The sequence below is a fragment of the Anser cygnoides genome, chromosome 5, assembly GCF_040182565.1.
Source record: "Anser cygnoides isolate HZ-2024a breed goose chromosome 5, Taihu_goose_T2T_genome, whole genome shotgun sequence".
Lineage (NCBI taxonomy): Eukaryota > Metazoa > Chordata > Aves > Anseriformes > Anatidae > Anser > Anser cygnoides.
The window spans coordinates 51,876,508-51,897,914 of record NC_089877.1 but is presented as its reverse complement, the minus strand read 5'-3'; the positions used below and the strand labels follow the sequence as shown (position 1 = coordinate 51,897,914).

General features: G+C 41.1%; 1 protein-coding gene and 1 long non-coding RNA gene across 2 annotated transcripts in view; both read right to left on the bottom strand.

Moving 5' to 3' along the window:
* C5H14orf132 (chromosome 5 C14orf132 homolog) overlaps positions 1-21,407 on the bottom strand; it is a gene marked incomplete at its 5' end in the record, with an annotated part of 43,490 nt that overhangs the window by 21,568 nt on the left and 515 nt on the right. The gene's annotated exons all lie outside the window — the stretch shown is intronic.
* Positions 11,564-21,218, bottom strand: LOC136790975 (uncharacterized). The gene is made up of 3 exons (XR_010831985.1): positions 14,766-21,218; positions 13,724-13,912; positions 11,564-13,626 (listed from the first exon to the last, which is right to left on the bottom strand). It is a non-coding gene; the product is annotated as an uncharacterized lncRNA (long non-coding RNA).

Genomic DNA, 21,407 nt, shown 5'->3' with positions numbered 1-21,407 from the left:
CATCCCAATACCATACAACCTAGAGGGCTTGTAGAAACCAGTGGAAAGTCTCTACCAGCTTTAAAGCAGAACTACTAGTGGCCACAAACAACCACCCAATAGGAAAAGAATAGTCTGAGACATACTAGTTGCCGTGGGCAAGCAGGCTTGTGCTCATCAAGAAATGAGTGTCCTTATTTGTGTCCTTACTGTTGCTTGAGTCAGTACCTTAAGAAACTTACATTTCACTGTCCTTCTTTTATCTCTTTTTGGTTCTCACTTCTTCACAAAAGATTTTGTGAAGCATTTGTTGGGGTTTTGTTTGTTTTGAGAAATCAATCATTGAGCTCCATTGCATTTTTGCTTAGTTTTAGTTTACACAAAGCCCACCACACTGAGGTCCCAGTCTTGTCTGGACACTTTGATTACTGTATAATTCATTTGCTACTATAACTACTATAACCAGTAATTGCAATTACCACTGGTTCTTTATACAAAGATCTAACACAGTGTAAGCAAGCATCTGTTGCTGGATAGTCTTTATCTATGCAAGGCACATCCATGCCTGCCATATGCGTGCAAAAATCAAGCCACTGGGTTCCTGTTTGCATTAGTTTTATACTAATCTTTTTTTTTTTTCCCCTTTTTTTTTTTTTTCCTTTCCAATAACATCAGTTTGGGGGAATTCCCCAAAGAAAAAAAAATCCTTCTAATTTTTTCAACTCATTTATGTTAGGAAATACAAGAGCGAGGGACAGCAACATAGATTTTTCCCCTTCGGAACTACCTGAAACCAAAGAGGATTCCCCTTGGAAAAATTTAGAAGATATTCAAGAAAGTAGAGTTTCGGTACCCTGAAGTGAATTTCTAAAGAATCCTGTGATACAAACACACTTAAATGAAAAACAAAAAAGCTGCAAGTCAAATCTCCTCAGAAGGATTGCCTGAAACGTGGCTGCAATCTCTAAGAAGGACTGGGTCCCAGTAAAGTAAATAAAAGAGCAAATGCAGCATGGTTAAACTTTAATTATATTTGGCTCTCTCAAAGCAGATGCTCGCAGACAGATTTCTGTTTCACCCACTAATGACTGTCATACACAATCATGTCACCAATTTCAGAGGGCTGCAGGGTTTATACACTTGCAGGCAAAACTGACAAGACACAGCTAAAGAATATTCACAAAGTCCAACACCCTGCTTAGTCCAACAGGGATATTTAGATACTGCAGTGAAGATAAGAGAACCAGACTGTGCCATGCAGTTTCAGTAATTCTAACAGGGAGAGGAATAATCATCAGATTATGCTGGTGCCTGTTATAGCTTCTGCATGTAGAAGTAATGGCCTTCCTGACTGTGGCTTGGGCTGTCATACTGTGGTCCTCCTCTACACTTCCTTGCCTAGTTTTACCAGATCATCACATGTAAAGATAACAGGAGGTAGTGGTATGAGCAGAGGCAAAGGTATGCAAGGGGGCATGAGGAAGAGGTACATTACAAATAAATGCAGGGGAAGACAGTCTGTTGTGTGTGTACTTCACATTGGCCCAGAGTAAAACCCCTCCAAAGAAAGTGAAGTCTAATTACTTCAGCTACAAATCCCGTCAGGTTTTATAATGGGCCTTGGCAACTTCAACTTTTTTCTGCAAGATCTAGAAAGAATGAGATGGGAAATGAATACTCATTCCCTAGTCCAAGGCCATGTTTGTAAGATCCAAACTGGGATCTTATCAGCTCAGATGAGAACACATCAAAATGGAGCTGGAGTCTGGAAACAATAGGAGACTGAATTATGCAGCACTACTTTCATGAACCTTGTTTCAACCAATTATACCAAGAGTGGCTTTTTGCTCTTATCACTCAAATAGGGAAAGAAAAGGAAACAATAAAAAAAAAAAATCTTCTCTCTCCTTCACGTCTGGGGACTGACAACGCCTCAGCATGAAAAGAGGGAGTAATGCCTCAACACCCACATGCACATAAAGGTGACCACTGATGTTAAACATGTTCATCAAATAACAAAAGTACGGATGTCAGGCTTTACGTTGCAGCTCTGATCATGGTGACATTTTACTTCCCACCAGGCAACAAATTACTCTCAGCACTGTTACGAAACCAGTGCCACCATCCCCAAGGTCAAATCAGAGCCTGGATTTTATGTGCTAGCCCCAAAGATAGATGGGGCTAGCACATAAAGGAGATGGGGTTGTTCACTAGCCTGCCGAAGTCATAGGAGAAGGGTTAGCTTCTCTCCTTCCATTAGGACCCATTTCCTGCTGTGCAAGCAGCACTTGTGTTTCCACAAAGGAAAAATGCCCAGCTTGGAAAATACCAACAGTACTGTTGTCCATAGATAACCACATTCCCTGTAAATCTGATTATTATTCATCCCTTCTGTTTCAAGCTATCTACAGTTGTACCGTAAGGAAAAAAAAATAAATAGAAGGATCATTAACAATTCATTCCAGTCTTTCTGACCTCATGAAGCAAAATAAAAAGTTTCTAGAAAGCATGAAAGTGTATGACTCATTGCTTAGAAAATATCATTGGGTCATGTCTGCCTTCAGACTGAATTGGCATCTTTCAATGAAAAGTACAGTGCATCTTGTGCCAAGAAAATCCTTACCTATTACTTGGCACCAAGCTTTGGCTGCCAGTTGATCATGACCTATGAATACTCCAAACAAGATATTTTGTGAGCAAGAATTTTCTCAACATAGAGAACAGCAGCAAAACCATCCAGTCAGAATTTGTTTCAGCACAGGAAAAGATGTGTTACAAATCTGATTATTTACACAATGAAGCAGGAGAAAAAGTAAAAGCACAACTAATTTTCTTTGTAGACCTTAATCTTTGCCTTTGATTCATACGTTAGGTTTCTTCTTGCCTCTTCTTGTTTACTTTAATTTTCATGCTTCAGGGTTCTCTGCATTTGCTCCATGTCTAACACAAGACCAGCTGATGAATTTCAGAAAATCCTCTGAATCATGGATTACCAGTGTTCAGCTCAACTCTAACTCCAAAACTGCCTTGATCTGTAATGGACTGATGATATTCTAATGTTCATTTTAAATCATTTTTGTCTATAGCTTATGTCTCAGCAGTCCTAATTAACTGGTGTCTTCACAACACTGAGCAAACTCAAAATCCAGCAAGCTGTTCCACTACTTCTGTCAGATTTTTTTTCTTTTTTCTTTTTACTTTATATCAGCAAAAGGCTGATGTTGAACACTTTTCACCAAGGGGCTAAATACAAGGGCATGCCCATTCTCTTCAGAAAACATCATGCCTGGGCTACTGCAGGGGAAAGGTCCTGATTACAAAAGGTAATTACCTCATGTCAGTTCTTTGTAGCATTATCGTTTCTTGGCATTAAGCTAGAGAAAAAAGAAAACTTCCATTCCCCAAAAGACTTTTGTCAGAACAAACAGCCTTACAATTAAGCATGACCCACAGACATAGATAATATTGCCCAAGTTATTTAGGTTGGGTGTGGTGAAGAAATCAAACCGAGGAACCAGAGCAAAGATTATTTGCATTTTAATCATATCTTGAATCCTTTTTTGTTTCTCACTCATCTCTCCTTCCCTGTTTCCATTACAGTTCTATTTTCCCTCACTTACTTCATCAAGCTCTACTCTTATCACTAATTTTTCTACTTGATACCTGTTCTCCTGCCTTTCCTCTGTCTCAACTGCTTAACCCATGCATGATTTTGGTCAAAGCCTGCCTGGCATCCCCAGGCTGAAAAGTCCACAGCTGATCCCTGTTGCTCTCCTGTTTTGACAGTAGAAAAAGCAAGATAAGGTTGCAGCATCTGCCAACAGCACGTGAGCATCTATAGACTGAGCAAGATGACTCCAGTACATGTTGACAGACTTAAAATATTATCTCATACATATTATTTTCCTTTTAGGACTCTACTAATTAATGTAATTTAGATGATGACACTTTTTTTTTTATTCTTATTTTAGAAATGCAAATGAGATATTTTGTGCATGAAAAGTTTGACATTGGTGGAATGAATTATGGAGATATTGATGTACTCAGAAGGTTAGCATGATCTTTTGTTGATTAAGAGACATGTTACTAAGATGAATGCTTCAGTTGCTATTAACAACAGATCTCAGTGAAAAATAAAACATTTTAACATAGAGTACTGTAATAATATACGGAAAGAATACTTGTCAGGTCAAAGTAGGAGCTCTGAACGAATAAACATGAAAGCCATGTTTTAGAAAGTGTCTTCCAACCGATACCCTTTACATCTGTTGGCCATCTTGGTCTATCAAGTGAAAAGGGCACGAAGGAAAATAAACTACCAGCAAGGGTAAACATAATTTGAATAAAAAATGAGCTGTTAATTTGCACAATGATTTCAGAAGAATTAAACCTCCATCTTTTTGTCACAGAGATAGTGAAAAATAAATGAATCAGGACCAGAGAAAGACTGGACCCTAAAACATTCCCAAAATATCTGACATCTAAGACAGAGATGTTGACATTAGTTCAAAGCCATAGCCATCTCTTCTGAGATACCCTCATTTATATCCCACATATGCGGGAGTCAGCACAGACATTCAGTTCCTGTCCTAAGGTTTGACACCTTTGTTGAAAACATAAACTAGATAAACCCAGCTTTCACTTAGCCAACTACAAACTCCAACTGGTTAATGTGAGCTTGCTGTTCACTTGGACAACTTGTTTTAAAAGATGGAGCAGAGTGAGAAGAGGCAGAAAAGCTATAACAACTGTGACTTGAGAAGTCCTGGAAAGAATACAATATTTGTCCCACCTTGACGTACATGTATAAAGACAACTGCAATTTAAGTGACAGGGTGAAATGTATAAACAAAGACTAACAACCTGAAATTGACTACGCGAGTAGAGTGATGAACTGATGCATAAAAACTGCATCTAAACTCATGTTTTTGAAATGCAGATATGAAAACAGATGCAGAGGCAGCAGCATGAGTTTATTTATTTATTTATTTATGTCTTAACTAAGGTGAAAAAGCAAAAGGGCCATGCTAAAAGAAAAGGAGGGAAAGGAGGGTGATTGTGCAGATAGTTCAGAGTGGATTCACTCTGTTTATTTCCCACTCCCAGGGCTGACTTGGGTACTTGTGAGAAGACCCAGACAAGTGAATGAAGAAACATTTGAACTTGAACTGTTTGAGTGAAAGAAAGTTTGCACAAAGAAGGATATCCACAAAGGAATTATTCTTTCTACCAGCTTTGCTGGCTTAAGAGCTCCTTCTGATTGTTGCTGAGGTGAGAGCACTAAAACTGAAGGACCAGCAGGATTTACTAGCTCCAGCACTCTTAGGCACTTTCAGAGTTGTTCTCTGGTTACCCCATATAGTTATGTAATCAATCTTCATTTTTCATTGACTGTTCTTTATTTGTTTGGCCTTACCCCTAATTTGAAGGGCATTGTAGAGGGCTGTCCAAAACAAGATACACCCCCAGAACAGTATTAGGCTCCTGTGTCACCTACCTCATTGCTTAGAGGAAAATTTTCCAGCTACCTGACATGCAGTACCAGGATGATAAACACCCAGTGATTTGGCAGCACATTTGGGGAAGATCACTGGCAGACTGACAGCTTTTAGACATGTATGGCTGCAAGTATGAGAATAATTACACTAGCTTTCTCCACATCTGTGAAAAGATGAAATTCCTTCCCAAAATGTGTCCAATTGACTGAATGTTCCAATATCCATGTTTTTAAAGCATTTTATTTTATTACTCTGACTCTAGAGACTAATAAGTATCTCATAAGAACTATGAAAATTAATTGAAAATTCTTCGTCAGAATGAATGGGAGATGGACAAAGATTGCAAGGAGCTACAACTAGAAAGCTCTGGGTATCAGCAGTTCAGCCTTTGCCTGGTATTTTGCTGACTCTAAAAAAGGACAGTTTTCATTTTCAGAAGGTGCTCAGGAAAAAACAATGAAGTGATTTTTCTGTGTGTGAGCAAGTACATGCAAGATTAATGGGATATGTGGGATACAGCACTTCTGTGGATAATGGAAGAGGTCATTATAAACCAGCTGGGATTAGGAAAGAAAAGAAAAGAAAATACAAAGCGATGGACAAGACGGTCAGCACAAAAGTTTACTTATGCTATAAATGCTCCTCCTTTGAAAACTGGAAACTAATTGAGACAGACAAGGCCAGAAATTAAGACTAAAATGACTGTTTGTTTCATTGGTTAATTATGTCAGTTTTCCACATCTTTATAACACTCCCAGTTTGCTCTGCATCCAGACAATGAAGAGTGTGTTGATCAGTCACTTGCTGTTTTCCTCAGCTTGCATTTTTCCCTCCACAGATGTGTATAAGGCCCATTTGTCTTTCACTTGAGGACTCTGCAGTAGCTGAACAGTTTGTGGGAAGCAAGAAGGGCCGACCTCAAAACCCAAGAGCAACTGTCAAAATACACACCTGCTGGAAGAGAGCAAACAGGCTTGCACCTGCTCACCATTCCTGCATATTTTTCCAATTCTTCTATGGGTCTCAGACACATGACAATTTTAATATGTGCATAGATTTCCCTTGGCCGTATGTGCTTAACCCAGACAAAGCACATGTTATTCCCACTGATGCTTTATGTCTGACCTAAGCACAGAGTGCTCAATTTGCACGTGCAGAGATGAGGACCTGAGAAGTCCCTGGAGCAACACAAGGGAGCAGGTGTATGGGAAACACTCCTCCTGGGCTCCCCTTCTGTTTTACGGATAAAGACACTCCTTTTGCTCTGAAAGACGAGAGCAGCCACGCTGGTGGGCAGCAGCAGATGGAGAGCAGTTGCACCCTCCACCCACTCCTCCTTCCCCACATGCTCCTTAGCACTCAAGGGCCGCTGCTCTGCCTGTGACATGCGAACATGGAGCCGTCTGCTCCTGTGCGTTGACAATAAGGCCAGGGCTAATCCTGTCCTTAAACAGCAATAAGGTCAGGAGACATCTTGTCGCTTCTGGGCTTTCCCAGGCAGCAAGGAGAGCGTGCACAGACCCACACTGGTAGGCATCTGGTTTACGTGATGTGAATGCACATATGGCCTTACCTCTGTTTTGCCTCCAGCCTGTAACAGCAATCGTTCCAATCAACCTGTCTCTTTGGAAAACGTGATAAAGTTGCAAAGAACAGATTTGGGGGCTATTTAGTGACTTCTGTGAAATAGACTTAAAAAAAAATAAATAAAAAAAATTAAAAATCCAACTCAGGAGGAGTCAGGATTTTGCTGACAGTTCCTGCCATAAAAATCCAGTGCTGGGTTTGGGCAGCATAGCTCACAGTTGAATTTGGACCCAGAAAAAGAAATGTAACCCAGATCAAGAATGCTCTTGCAGCAGGAACGGTAGCATATTTGAAAGATGAATGGAAGCTGTGCTGCCTGAAGTGCTGGTTCCAGCAACCCTAGATTTGTGAAAACATGTCTGCTTTATGATTATTTAGAAAAATATAGGAGGAAAAAATGTGCGAGGAAAAAAAAAAAAAGGACAATCATAGAGGCTGCTACATTTTGGAAGCTGCAATCTGGTGACTCTAGGGGAATGCAGAGCTCTGCTACTATGAACCAGTGGAACTGCATTAGGAAGTACCGAATCCATGTGCAGGATCCTACATAGGATGACGCTTTAAAGTCATCAAATAAATACATCCCTTAGTGATTCTGAAAGACAAGCACCACACTTCTTTGACACTAGCTGATGAGGCAGGCAGGAAAGGAGCAGCAGCATCACACAGAGCCACAGCAAAGGTTGGGCAAAGGAGGATCAAATGGTGACCAAGACATTCAAGCACTGCCATGTGCTGCTGTCACCCAGGTGTTGGGTGCAAGGCTGCATCAGGACAGGTGACAGCAGCAGCAGGGATGAAGCCTGGCAAAATGAGGGGAAACAAAGAATCATAGAAAGTTTCACTGCAGCTCTAAAGTCACATCCCCCCAAAACACTGTCCATGTATTAACACCCACTGGGGGCTGAGATTATAATCACACAGTTTCCCACATACTTCAGAACACTTATAGCTGAGATGCTAAGGGACCAGTAAATCCCAGTAATGAACACTGACTGCAGGTCAGCCTGCTCACAAAAGCCCTTCACAGCAGCCACTGTACTGGAATACATCTCTGAGAGCCAGAGCTACTAAGGGACAATGACCAATGGTCAGACTGTGTGTTCATGCCATGAAATGTTTCTTGTGTGTGGTCCCTTCCACAGCTAGGAGGAGGAGGAAAGCAGAAACAGAAAGACAGACATACAGCAACATCCACATCCCCAAATATTGTCTCTGTGTGGGTTATTAGGAGCTGGTCAGCATTCTGTTTATCTGGGATTATCTCACTTTAGCCCCAAAACCAGAGCACAAATTTTAATCCTGTCAACTTTTCTGATGTACACCTTTGATTAGAAATCGTTTATGGTCAGCCACTGTTTGACTTTAATAAATATTTAGAAACTAAATAAGCTATTGCAGTCAGTTTCATGCCCACATATCTGGGGATGCAATGTTGAAAGATATGAGCTTGAGCATTTGTTTCCTGGCTATAAAAGAGAAAACATTTATGTTTTCAAATTGTTTTTGTGTTTTTAACAAAACACAAAAGCAATCTCTAATTGTTATTTCTTTAAACATCCACCCAACTACAATTTCACTAAGCCTTTTTACAGTAAATACCAATTGCCTACATGCAAGGTAGTTAGTCTTCTCTCCAGAGCTGGTAATAAAACCAGGGAATAAAAAGGCAGCAATAGGCAAGAATCACTGTGTATCTGCATTCGGAGAGCTAGATCCCATCTTCATACAAATCCACTCAGAAGAGAAATATATACTTCCACCAGGTAAGGATGTGGCCTTTACCTGAACTATCTTAAATTAACAGAAAGGGAGACCCTGAAGTCAAGCACTATGTTGCAAACTGCACAGAAATTGCTGACAGAGCTATTTTATTTGTCCCTTGGTATTTTTCAAATGACCAACTTTCAAAATAAATTGCTAATCATGCAACTGCATGAATACCGAGTTTGTTTATTCTCACATCAGTGAGCAAGGAGCTGTAAATAGGTGCGATGGCTGCAGCATCTCCTCTGTCACTGCTCTGTTATTCCTGTGTGACAGGCAAGGAATGGGATGACTACCAGGACTGACAGGAGCATAGTATGATCCTCAGGCAAAGAGCCATACATGAGCTGTAGTGCTCTTAAACATATCTGTCAAAATCGGCACTCGGAGATGCAGCTTATTTTTGGAGAAGAGTGTGCCCCATTCTGCCAGCTGGCCAGGCCTTCGCTGAAACAGTGCAGTCTGACAAGCCCGCTTTTCCAAGCCTAAGATCACTTGTTAAATTCATTTTGAAGGAAATGACACCATACTTAAAAATAAATAACTAAATTAATAATAAAATCACAGAATTTGATAGTCATAAGTCCACTATTGAAAGGCTAGGCTGTAAGCTTCATCTATATCTAGAAGAAATCCAGGGATGATCAGAGTGTTACCTTCTGGGACACCTGACTGTATACCTGTGGCAAAAGAAGGAATTAAATTACCGCTTTGCTCCTGCCACTCACAGACAGTTTAAGCTTTCCCCTTGAGAAAGCTCCAAAATGGGCATCAGTTCTCATTAAGAGTCTTACTTCCTCTGTGGCATCACTGGGGAATGTCGTCTCCCTCTCCATGTCCCCTGTAAAAAGCTTTGAAGCTCACAAAATGCTCTGAAGATCATGTGAATGAAGATCACATTTGAAGTTGAAGTGAGCGAGCGGTATGTAACTGCTGCAGACAGCAATTGGACAGCCACCCTGAAATAATGCCTTAGCCTGGAGCCACCCATAGTAGATGGACACATTTTGGTTGTAACCTCCTGCTGTGCATGCCCAGGTGGCTCAGCCTGGCCATGAGCAGTTCACAGTCACTCTCTCCATGTTATCCACACAATCCAACCCACCAGAAATCCTTCATGCCTTTCTTTTGTCCCACTTGGGACAGCTTTGGTCAGCATTTTCACCCTGCCCAGCTTGTCTTTGCTGCACAGATCCTGCCTTTGAGTGGAAAAGGGAGTGGAGGGCGGCATAGTGTGGGACAGCTCTGGGACAACACATGAGAGCATGGAGGGACAAGAAAGCTTCAGATATCTGGATATATACTTTTTGAGACTTGGAGAGAAAGCCAGCATAGGCAGGCTACCTCAACCAAATTGGTCACCTGTGGGGACATGATTTTTCATCAAGACCGGCTTCTCTGTACAGTTCTTCTCCTGACACGACTGCTGCCCTGACAGTCAGGCCAGAGCACAGGCGCCACAGATGGTCAGTGTTCAGGTGAGGGTTCTCAGCCATACCTCACCCAAAAGGAGGGTACATGACTGAACATCACTTACATTTAACAGCTCTGGAGATCTCTAGAATAAGTATGGAAATGTACTCATACCCTAAATGTTACAAAGTCTGAGGGGAAAAAAAGATAAAAATATATCATGGATGTGGTGAAGTCCAGGTGAATCCTCCATAGTGGTATATAAGCTATGGAATATTTTCTTCTTTAACAAGAACAAATAATAAACAGTTATTAAATCTATTTGTATTGACGAAATGATAATCTTGCTTAGACAAAGCTAAAAAGTGTAGAAATGTGTAATTGGTTTTCTAATAGCTAATGTAGCTAGACAAGACAAGCTTTTATTTTAGAAGAGATCCTCCTAAATCCATTTATTCTCATCTAGAGTTGAATTTAAGATTTTTAATAACCTAGATGCCATTTCTTAAGCCAACACTTTCAGAAATAATAAACAGCCTCCCAGAAGCTGGCCGGCATTCTTTGCATCAATTCAAATCGTACCATGCTGCATGCTCAAGAAAGACATCAGAGTTTGGCCAAAACTACCCTTGCTGGCTGTCTTCCATTTCCCTTCACTTCTTCAGTGTTCCCTGTGACATACACTGATACCTGAAGGCTCTGTTGAACAGCAGTGGGTTCCAGTTGCTGCAGCCTAGAGAGCAGCTTACATCAGCTTGTTGTTTTCTGCCTTCCACGTGCCCTCCTTTTCTGCCTACTGTGTACTATGCAGATGAGAGGTCATGAGAGAAATGTTTTAGAAGCAGAGCTGTTCATTTAGTCATCCGAATGACTGCTCATCTTTAAAGCGCCCTTAACAGTGTTATGTACACTAAAGTGATAAGCAAGAGATGCACCATGAAAACTACCCATGCTGAAAATTACAGCTGCCTGAGTAAAGGTTACCTGTGAAAGTAAAAAGCACAGTTATAGAAGTCAGGTTTCTTCTCACACTTCATAAGATTACAGGAAAAAAGAGTTGCAAAACTACCTTAGAGAACAATGGAGAGCAAGCACAGCAATTCTATTTCTTCTGCTTCCATTTCATGTCTGTGAGAAACGCCAGAGAATACACGGGAGAATAAAACATCTGCCACCTTAACAGCGACTCAGTTCAGGATCTTGCTGCCTTGCCCATCTGCACAGCTTGCTCAGTCAGGAGGTTCGGAGACCAACACCGAATGAACCATTTCACAGCCTAGATTCTGTTACAGAACAGCACCCATTTGCCATGTCTTAATGTTAATAGCCGCATATTTGAAAAATGTTTTCCTCCAGATCTTTGGGGGAAAACATATAGGACAGATGAGAGTGTTTGCAAATGCGTCTCCCCAGTTACTCACTATTTTAGTAATCTACAGCCACAGAAAGACTATGCAGACATACCAACACGCATCCGTCTTTAGTAAGACAATTAAGAAGGTTTCTGCTATGTTGCTTACGCTTTCAGTGATTCTGTAGCAGTTTAGTTTGCTTCTGTTCCACTTTCACCTTCAACAAGTAATAATATTACAAACATGCTCCTTTTCAGTAGTAATTTATTAGCTTGATTCAACTAAAGATCTGCAAGTACCTGTTAATAAGGAATACAGGCAAACAGGAGTATGAGGTTTGCCCAAGATCACACTCAGAACCATCATTATTGTCAAGACAACAGATTTTGACCTTTAGAACTTGTTTCTCTACATGTATTTTGAAAACATGTTTGCCCAGATTTAAGTTACTTCTTCTGCAGTTCTGTAGACAACAATGTATTTTTTTGGCCATCTCTTCAAAGAGCTCTAGCAACACATGATGAAACGATACACACAACCCTGTGCAGGTTTACTCCCTCTCAGAACCACATAAATCTTTGTTAAGGCATGATGACAGTCCCCACACAAGAGAAATATTTAATTTTTGCCCAAAGTTTTCAAGTCTAAGCTTAAATCTATGCAGGATTTGAATAGATGAGATATGATGGAAGGATGGAGGATACGAGAGTTGTAGAAAGAGGATACCCAAAAAGGACAGAAGACCAGATTTGAAAGGAAATTTTTATACATGCATACTAGAGAAAAGGTAGGAGAAAATCCCTGAGTCCAGAAAAACTTAAGCAGGGGAAGACAGATGGAGAGGAAAGGAACAATCTATTTTACTTTAAGTGGAGCTGAGCTTTAAGAAAAGCTATTATGATTCCTCAGAATGCTTTGACAGTTATTGCACATCATCAAGGTACTTAATTATATCCTTCATTTAAACTGAGGTGCAGTTCAGAGGGTTACTCACATACTTTAAGCATACACTTAATTGTGGCTGAGAGAATTTAAGTGTGAACAGCTGTTTCAAGTCCTTGGGTTCAGCTATACATTCAGAAATCCTTTAAAATTTTATATTTTGACATGTTTGTTTCCTTATCTGTTCAGTTGTTATTTTTCCTCTCTGTGTGTGTATCTCAACACCTCACACATCAGCCAAAGGGATGTGGCTGTCCCTTCTGCTGCCATGTAGCAACTCTGTACGGCTTGTAGCTCTTAATCACTCCCAGCACATCTCAAGGCTCAGCACAATTCCCCATGTTTTGCAAATGCTCATCCAGTTGATCTGACAGGAAAAAAAAATCATAGTGGAAGTTGGAAGTTTTTGTTTTAACCACGCACAGCTTATCCCTAAACCGTTCCCCCCTCTCCTGACATTTGGAAGGTTTACAAGAAGATTGGCAACTAATAGAACTAGCTGAGGTTAAAAGCTTATTTTTATTTTAAAACAAAACAACAAAAAATAAGAAACAAAATATCCACAACACATGCTTTCACACTAGAGATAATCTCTTTGCAAAACAATGAGAATTGGCCTCATACCCAACTCTGTCTCCCAAAGTCTGCTGCAAAGGGGTGTTGAGCATTTCTTAAGTGACTGTAACATTAATGATTTCTAATTAGCTGCTGCTTGACAAGTTTGGGTTCTGGCAGCTTCTGAGAGTGTGGAATTGAGAGCTCAGAATAGAAAAACTAAAGATACATCCTAAGAGTACGTGTCACTTCAAGCACCTGGTGCTGTGAGACAGACCTGAAAGTGCTGCGCGGGCGTGCGAGCCAGCGAGAGAAAGGGTGGGCAGGGACTGCTGCTAAAAGCATCCGTTTTTACACGACATGTTTGTATTTGGAGGGAGAGATCTCACACCCAGCGTTGCCTCTCCTTAATCCTTCCAAAACCGCAAAGAGTTCATTCAACGAGCGTTTGCTGTGCCTGGCATCACATCTGGCCATGAAGTTTTCTCCCATTTAAACGCTCAGTGTACGGTCAGGTATTGCTCACTCCAGCACTAGGGGAGACAGAAGAGCACAGCCTGGACAGCACCACCAAAATACATGGCAAGGAGGTCACACACCTCATTCTGACCCTTTTTGTCAACAACTTACATAGGCAGTGTCAGCATCATATTTGCCATGGCTCCCACTGAGTTGACACTGCTGCTGCCCCACTGAAATGGAACAATCTTTGAGTTATCTACAGGCACAAGTAGTCAAAGCCCCTGATGGGTGAAGCAAATATCTTCAGCTCACAACCAAATTTTCTATGACCTTTCTTCACATTTCAGTATGCAACTGCTGGGGGGGGAAAGAAAAAAAAAAAAAGCTCAAAAGAACGCCAGAGAGCCATCACTATTTCTAAACACAACTTTAAAAACCATCACCGCTGTGAACAGCAGAAGGGGTTAACACCAACCCATTTTAGGTTACTACACAGTCATCAAGCCAAGGAGCCTGCCAAAACCACAGAGAGCTCTAACAGGGCTCACTGGGTTAGGGAGATAATGCAACTCGTTACAGAAAATACCTTCAAGAAAAGCAGGTCCCACCAGACAGATGTAGCAAGCTAATGGAGCTGGTCTCTGCTGAATTTACTTGGGTTACTGTTCAAATTTTCTGCTTTCTACTTCACTGCACTCCATTTGAAGACACTAATGCTTTCTTTGAGCAATGATCTAATCTGATGGTGTACCAGCGGTCACCAAAGCATCAGGCTGCTCTACTAAATCCCATGCAACCCTTTGATTCATTTGGAGGTTTTTGGCCCTTACTTTTGCCTGGTATAAGAACAAGATTAAACCATTTAACTGTTCCTAACCTAATGGCCAGCATCCATATCACTTCCAATAACAATTAAAACAGAACCTTCCCAACACTTCATGTTCACAGCTCATCAACAAACTGGGAAATTCAGCGTATATTAGTGAAAAACAAGCTTTAGAATATATCAATATCCAAGCCAGATTTTCTAGTCTATGGACCTAGTACCATTGGACTACTCAGTAAACTGAGCTCTCATCAAGTTTTCCAAGAGCATTGCTGCCCAGCATATCACAAGGTTGCACACTTATTGCTAAATAAATACCAAGCACCTAAACAAGCAAGATGTGTGATATGAATGTAGTACTGTTTCAGTCTTTATTGGTCTTACCTGCCATCTGTAGCTATTTTCTGTGTACAATAGGACCCCAGCTGCTGCTGCCACCATCAACTATGTTGTTGATGCTGGTTCATCTTTGTAATGCATGTGAATGTGTTCATTTGCAGTCATCTTACAAACCTCCTTTTCGCATTCAGCACAGATGGAAATACCTGAGATCTGCACTCTTTGTGAATTCTTTAGTCTATATCCGCTGAAAATCGTGTAAATGGATTAAAAACAACACAAAACAAAAAAACAACAAAGCACTTCATATAATTAGTCTCACAGTTAATCAGCACATAGAACACAAGTTTATTTTTGATATCCCCTAACCTTTCCTATGCAAACATGCACACAGACTGTACAAATACAAGCATGAGCCATTTCCTCCCCTCCCTACAACCCTTTCTGCCACATCTCCTATGAGAAATTGGACCTGTTGTTAATCGATGGAAGTACTGCAATGCCAAAACATGTAGCCTAAGCCTTCCCTGAATTAAAAGTATGACCAATAATGGGTTTCTTCTTGCTCTTCAAGGAGCTCTTCCTATGAATTGCAAAGCATTCTCACCCCTTCTGTGCCAGGTTTTGAGATATTTCATTTTAAGCAAGTGCATGGTCCTACTGACATTACTGGAACAACTTACACATGCTCCAAGTGCAGTAAGTGCTTAAGTGTTTTGTTGGATTGGAATTACTGTTTTTAACATCTTTGACAGCAATTACAAGCACAATCCTGAAACAGCAGCCTGTCCCAAAGTACGGTACCCACACTTGACAAAACCAGCAAGCCCAAACCTCTGCAGAATTTTCAAAAGCTTTGTTGGCACAGAAATTTCTGCTATAGAAAATTTGGAAATGGAGTGTGCACTGTCACTGCAGTGATAAGAAAGGTGCAGCGATTTCTCATTCCTCACTTCTCTCCATAAAAATCTGATGTGGTTGCACCAAGCAGCTAGCAGAAAGACTCTTCCAGAAAATGATTCTCGCCTCTACTGCTAGCAACATCCTGGATGTAGATACCACTGATTTCCGCACATAGAATAAAATTTTACAACACCTCAATTATGCAGGTGGTGCCTGTGCCATACCACAGAAAGGCATCAGAACTTTAATTTTGAGCATCTGAGACACCCTCAGTTAAACTCTGACTTGCTCTTTCAGCTTCCAGATGTTTGATTTCTATTTACTATAGGTCAAGACATTCTGGAGGATTAAAGGGGGTCACAGAAAGCTACCTTAACCTCTGGAAGAAAGCAGATCTGGGAGAGTAACAGTTAGTGCCCTGTTATTCTGTACATAAGTGGGCACTGAAATGGTCATGTAAGAGAAAGCCTACATCCTCCTAGCAAACATTATTAATGTTCGATGCTACAGATCAAAGAGTTTATGTCTCATTTGCCAAAGATTATAATCAAGTGAGCTTTTGACAAGGACAGGTTTACAAGTCTTTACATCATGATTCACGAATTCATCTTGTGTTTTGCCTTAGTTTTTTTTTTTTTTTTTTTTTTTTTTTTTTTTTTTTTTGGCGGTGGGGGGCAGGGGAGGGCAGGACAATCACACTTTTTAAAGTGGCACATATATGTGCACACAGGAACACACACAAGCTCACATTGAGCAAGTATCCTGGATTCTGCTTTAAGGTGGTGGAAATAACCTACCAAAACCACAAATTGAAACTCTTTTGGTTTTAATGCCTTCAGAATACTTTGCTGTAGGAAGAGCACCCAGCAAATAAAGGCTTTCAATGCCTCTTGACCCCTGAGATGGAGAATACAGTAAGAGAAAAGTGGGAAAACATATATAGGATTATCCTGTGCTCTGGTTCCTCTATGCTTGTATAGCAGAGTACAGCAGATCCTGGTTGTGCCTCCTCTTGCATCCAGAAATCAAATTAGAAAGGAATTAACCTGCATCTGGGATGTCTGGAAATACAGCAGCTTTGTTCAGCTATGGGATGTCCAGGCCAAACACCCTCCATATACACAGCAATTTTGCAGCATAGACATGGACAGCCCACATCTTCTGGAAAACGTGAATAGTAAATTGAACGCATCCTAGATAAATTTACTTTACTGTGTGTACTCCAGTGCTTTCCAGAAGTTACACAGCTCATAACAATATATTTTGTATATGGAGGCGTGACAAGGTTATGCTGACAAGGTTATAGGTGGCTACAGGGTTTCTTCAAGGTACACCAAGAACCAGTCACCTGTTTTGGGGAAAAACAACTGACTGTGCTGGAAAACAACTGACCCGAACCACTACCAAGACAAAGAAAAACTCAAAGTAACTTGAATGATCATTGTTCAGACCTGAAATCCTGGAAGCGTGATACAGAACACAAAACCCATGAAGTTTAAATTCTCTATATTAAGTAGTTTTGCTTTTTGTACCAAGCTTATTTGTTTCTTCCACCCCTGAAGTATGCCAGAGCCATGCTTTCTCAAAATACCTACAGTAAAAAATCCGCAGCACCACAAGAGAAATTAAAGATCACTAAAACTTCGTTTTTAATCATTGAAATTAAACACAGAGTTCAATTTACTGCATTTCAAATCCTTGGTTGTTTACAAAGAGCATAGAGAATCAATAGATAAATAGGTGAACTCTGTGTGAATAAGATTAAAAACAGTTCCACAGAAGTGACTGTGCTCCCAAGGCTCTTACTAGCTTTCTCTGTTCTGTATGTAATTGCCAGATAATTTATCTTTCCTTTTACAGTAATATTTTTACTGCATGTACATATACCCAACAGTAAAAATATTGTAAGCTAAAGTCCATTTCACATTTTCAATACGAAACAAAAAATTACAGAAATCATTTAAGGGAAAGCTAAATTGCAAACATGAATCCTGAAAAACAGATAATTGTCACTGACTGCAGGTGCTGTTCAGCTCGTATTGATTTGTACCATACTGAAGACAATGACATCATTTTTTCCTTTGTAGCTTCCCTTTTTTTTTTTTCCCTTTGTGTGTTTCTAATTTTCATGTTGAATACGTGTTTCAGCCCTGCTCACAATGTTATTAACCCAGATGCAATTTTCACTGTTACATTTTTCCAAGCAGAAAAGCTTTAGCCAGTTCTTATATATGGAAGGAGGGCGGGGAACAAGTCACCACTGAGCATCTGACAGCAAACCCCAGACCCCTGCTTTGCTGTTGAATATTTTGATAGAAGAAGCAATATGCAGCAAGACTTGAAAAACACTGAATGCTCTTAGCTTGGACCCAGTGCCCAGAAATCCCCCAAATCAGGCTCCTATGCTGGAAGTTTAAGCCTCTACCTAAGACAAGAGGCTATTTCTGAGGTTACCTAGACTACAAGAGCGCTCTGAAATCACTGAAATGAGCCACACATACAGCTGCACAGCTCAGCAGTAGCTGAATGTCTTTGGCAGAGGATTTTGATGCACACAGGATTACTTTAATTAAAATCTGGATTTAAATTGAAAAAAAAATACTAATAGGCTTTCCTTATACACAAGTCATCCTTATTACCACAAGTGACTTTATGGAAATCAATTAAAGCACCTGCAGAACAGAGGACACCAAAAGCCTCCACACCTGAGTACTGATGAACACAGATGCTTATCTTAACAATGGATTTAATTGTTACAGTCAAAAGCCGTTCTTCATGACATGCCTAACAAGTGTATTACAGCTGAGATGTTCAGACACGGGCGCTTAAGCTGGGCAACCAAACCCTCATGTTGTATCCACACTACACAAATCTGTTAGCATTACTACTCTGACAATCTGCTGTTCCACAACAACATTTTTTATCAGCAAAATGTTATCCTTTCTATGGCATCTCATATATCATTCGGAGGGCACTTCATTAATCTTCCTGCTGGCACAAGGAATGGTTTCAGGGCCTCCAAGGCACAAACAGTATCACAGACAGCTTAAAAAAAAGAGGAGAGAAGGTGCTGAAGATTAAAGCCCCAGTTTATTTGTACAGCTTCAAATGCCTAGTGTTTCTAGAAAGCAGGCTTCAGGTGTCTGAAGAGGTAGGCATACCGACACAGCTATCCAGATTTACAAGCTCTTACCACAGAACATTTAACAAACACACCAAAACTTTACTAAAAGACACTGATAGCTGTTGCATTACCTGGCCTTACCTTTACACTCAGTGCACTTCAGCCTCTATAACACACAATAACACACCAAAAAAGAGTTAACCTAGTTATGCAGTTCTTCTGTCTCTGTGCATATATCAGTGTGGCTCTAAGGTACAGAACATTTGTGGGGTCTCTCAAGATATCTAGCAAAGCTGACTTGGGTCCATGATGAGCAGTGCAAAGTTGTGATGAGCATAATGACAAAAGTGACTTACAGGAACCTAGCCAATAGTATCCTGTAGGAACTAAATTCACCTGAGAGTTAATCAGCATTTTCATTCCATTAAACATCTCAGTTTAGACACTGTCTATTTTGGCATACAGTATTAATGTACCTGGCATTCATGAGGCACAATGCAAGCCCTGCTTAACATCACAGGGATGTTAATGAGAGTGACAGCAGAGCATCTTTAGGAGCAGGGCACGCGAGTCAGTTGTTCTCTGTTCTCACGCATCCTTTAGTAAAGGTCACCTTAGTGGACCACATCACCAGAGATGCCACAAACAATTCAAAAAAGATTAAAAGGTACAGCAAGGAAAAGAAAAGCAATGCATAACTTAAAGAAATGACACTCTGCAACGACAGGAAAGGAGAGTGCCACTCAGGTCAGAAAGAAAGGTGCAAAAGGCCTGTGCTGTGACAGGGGAACAGCAAAGGTAAACATAGCATTAATGGTATGCAGTAACCTGAGAACTGGATGCCTTTCCCTCAGAAATCCTCTCACATAACTCTAGAACACAAACTGCCCTCGGAGGATGCCCCCAGACCTGCTCAGCCCCAGGCACCCATCAGGGGCCCTGCCTGCAGAAGTAGATTCCCCAAATTCACCAAAATAATGCTGAAAGGATTATTTTTTGTCATTTGTCAGACACAGGAAAATAAGCCAGCCCCACAGGAACAGGCAGAAATGCACATAATTCAATGTAAATTACTGCAGTAGTAACCTCAGTAAGCATAAGATGTATTTACACGGGGAACTTCTCTGACAGGAGTAAAGCACACAGCCTTGAGGCTCTTGGAATACACAGAATTAGGGTAAAATATGTGACAACAAGAATAAGGCAGAAGCTAGAAAGGGCGGTATTAGTCCTGGCTTTGGCACAGACTACTCCGATCACTGGTAAAAGCCACTACTGTGCTTTACCTTCACTTCTGTGGAAGAGGGACACGGAACCTTAGGGAACCGAAGACAGACACAGGGAGCTCACGGGCCGTGCTCAGCAGTACCACAGGAAAATGGCCTGACACACACAAGATTTCTTTTGAATTTCCTTGCAGTTACTAGGAAGACCTCAAACCACTTGAAGTACTCCTTTCCTGCTCCCTACTGTGGCTTTTGTTAAAAAGTAAAAATAATAAAAATAAAAATGCTCCTCTTGGAAATACCCCCAAACAGAGGACATTCTCAGCTCACCGCTACCTTCAGTGGAGCCTGAGGCCCCCTCAGAAGTAGACTTAGAAGAGTAAGCAGCCCTTGCATTAATGAAACAGATCAACACAGCAAGGATCACACTTGGTTTCCCCCAACCACTTCCAGCTGATGTGCTCATGTAGCAGCAGTGCTGAGAAGCCTGTCTGGCCCCCACTCCACCTCTAAATAGTGGGTGACATTTTTTTTGGATAAAGTTCAACCTTGGATCCCTATAATCCTTGAAAACAAAAATAATACATATACAGTTATTTATAAGCACAAATTTGTGTTTATATGCACACATTGGTAACCAGTGATAGAGCACAAGGGAACAGCACAGAGCTGTGCCAGGGGAGGGTCAGATTGGGCATTAGAGAAAACGTCTTTACCATGAGGGTAAAGACAGGCTTCCTAGAGAGGTGGTTGGTGTCCTGTGCCTGTCAGCATTCAAGGGTCATTGGGACAGTGCCCTCAGTAACGTGCTTGAACTTTTGTTAGCCCTGGAGTGGTCAGGCAGCTGGACCAGATGATCTCTGAAGGCCCCTTCCAACTGAACTATTCTGTTCTATTCTAAAGACAATAAGTTATCACAGAAAAGACACAAAATGGATTCTCCATACGTATGACTTTTTCCTGAAGCATGGTACTACTACTGTTTGTCTGTTTAAAACCTAATTCATCTGGATTCATACAATGATTTTTGTCTTGTCTTTGGGTGACTTACGGACTTTAGGTTCTTCTCACTATATTGAGCATCAATACATTGAACACCAATATCTACAAACATCCCTTGAGCCTCAGCCCAGAAATTAGGTGTGACCTGAAACGATTTGGTCATGCAACCAGGGGTATTCCTACCTATGCCACGCTAGATTAAGCGTGCGGAGACAACAACTCACAAACACACGGCTGAGTGCACAGGCGTAACGCGGATGGGAGGAAAAGAACCGAAAAATCCCATCTCCGATTTCTATTTATAGGCGGCATCGGGAGGAAAGGCAGATGCCGCTTCCCGGCGCGGGGCGATGCGAGGGCACACGGGGGGGGGGGGGGGGACCGGAGGAGATGCCCCCCACCAGGGGACCCCTGCCCGGGCTCTGCTGCTCA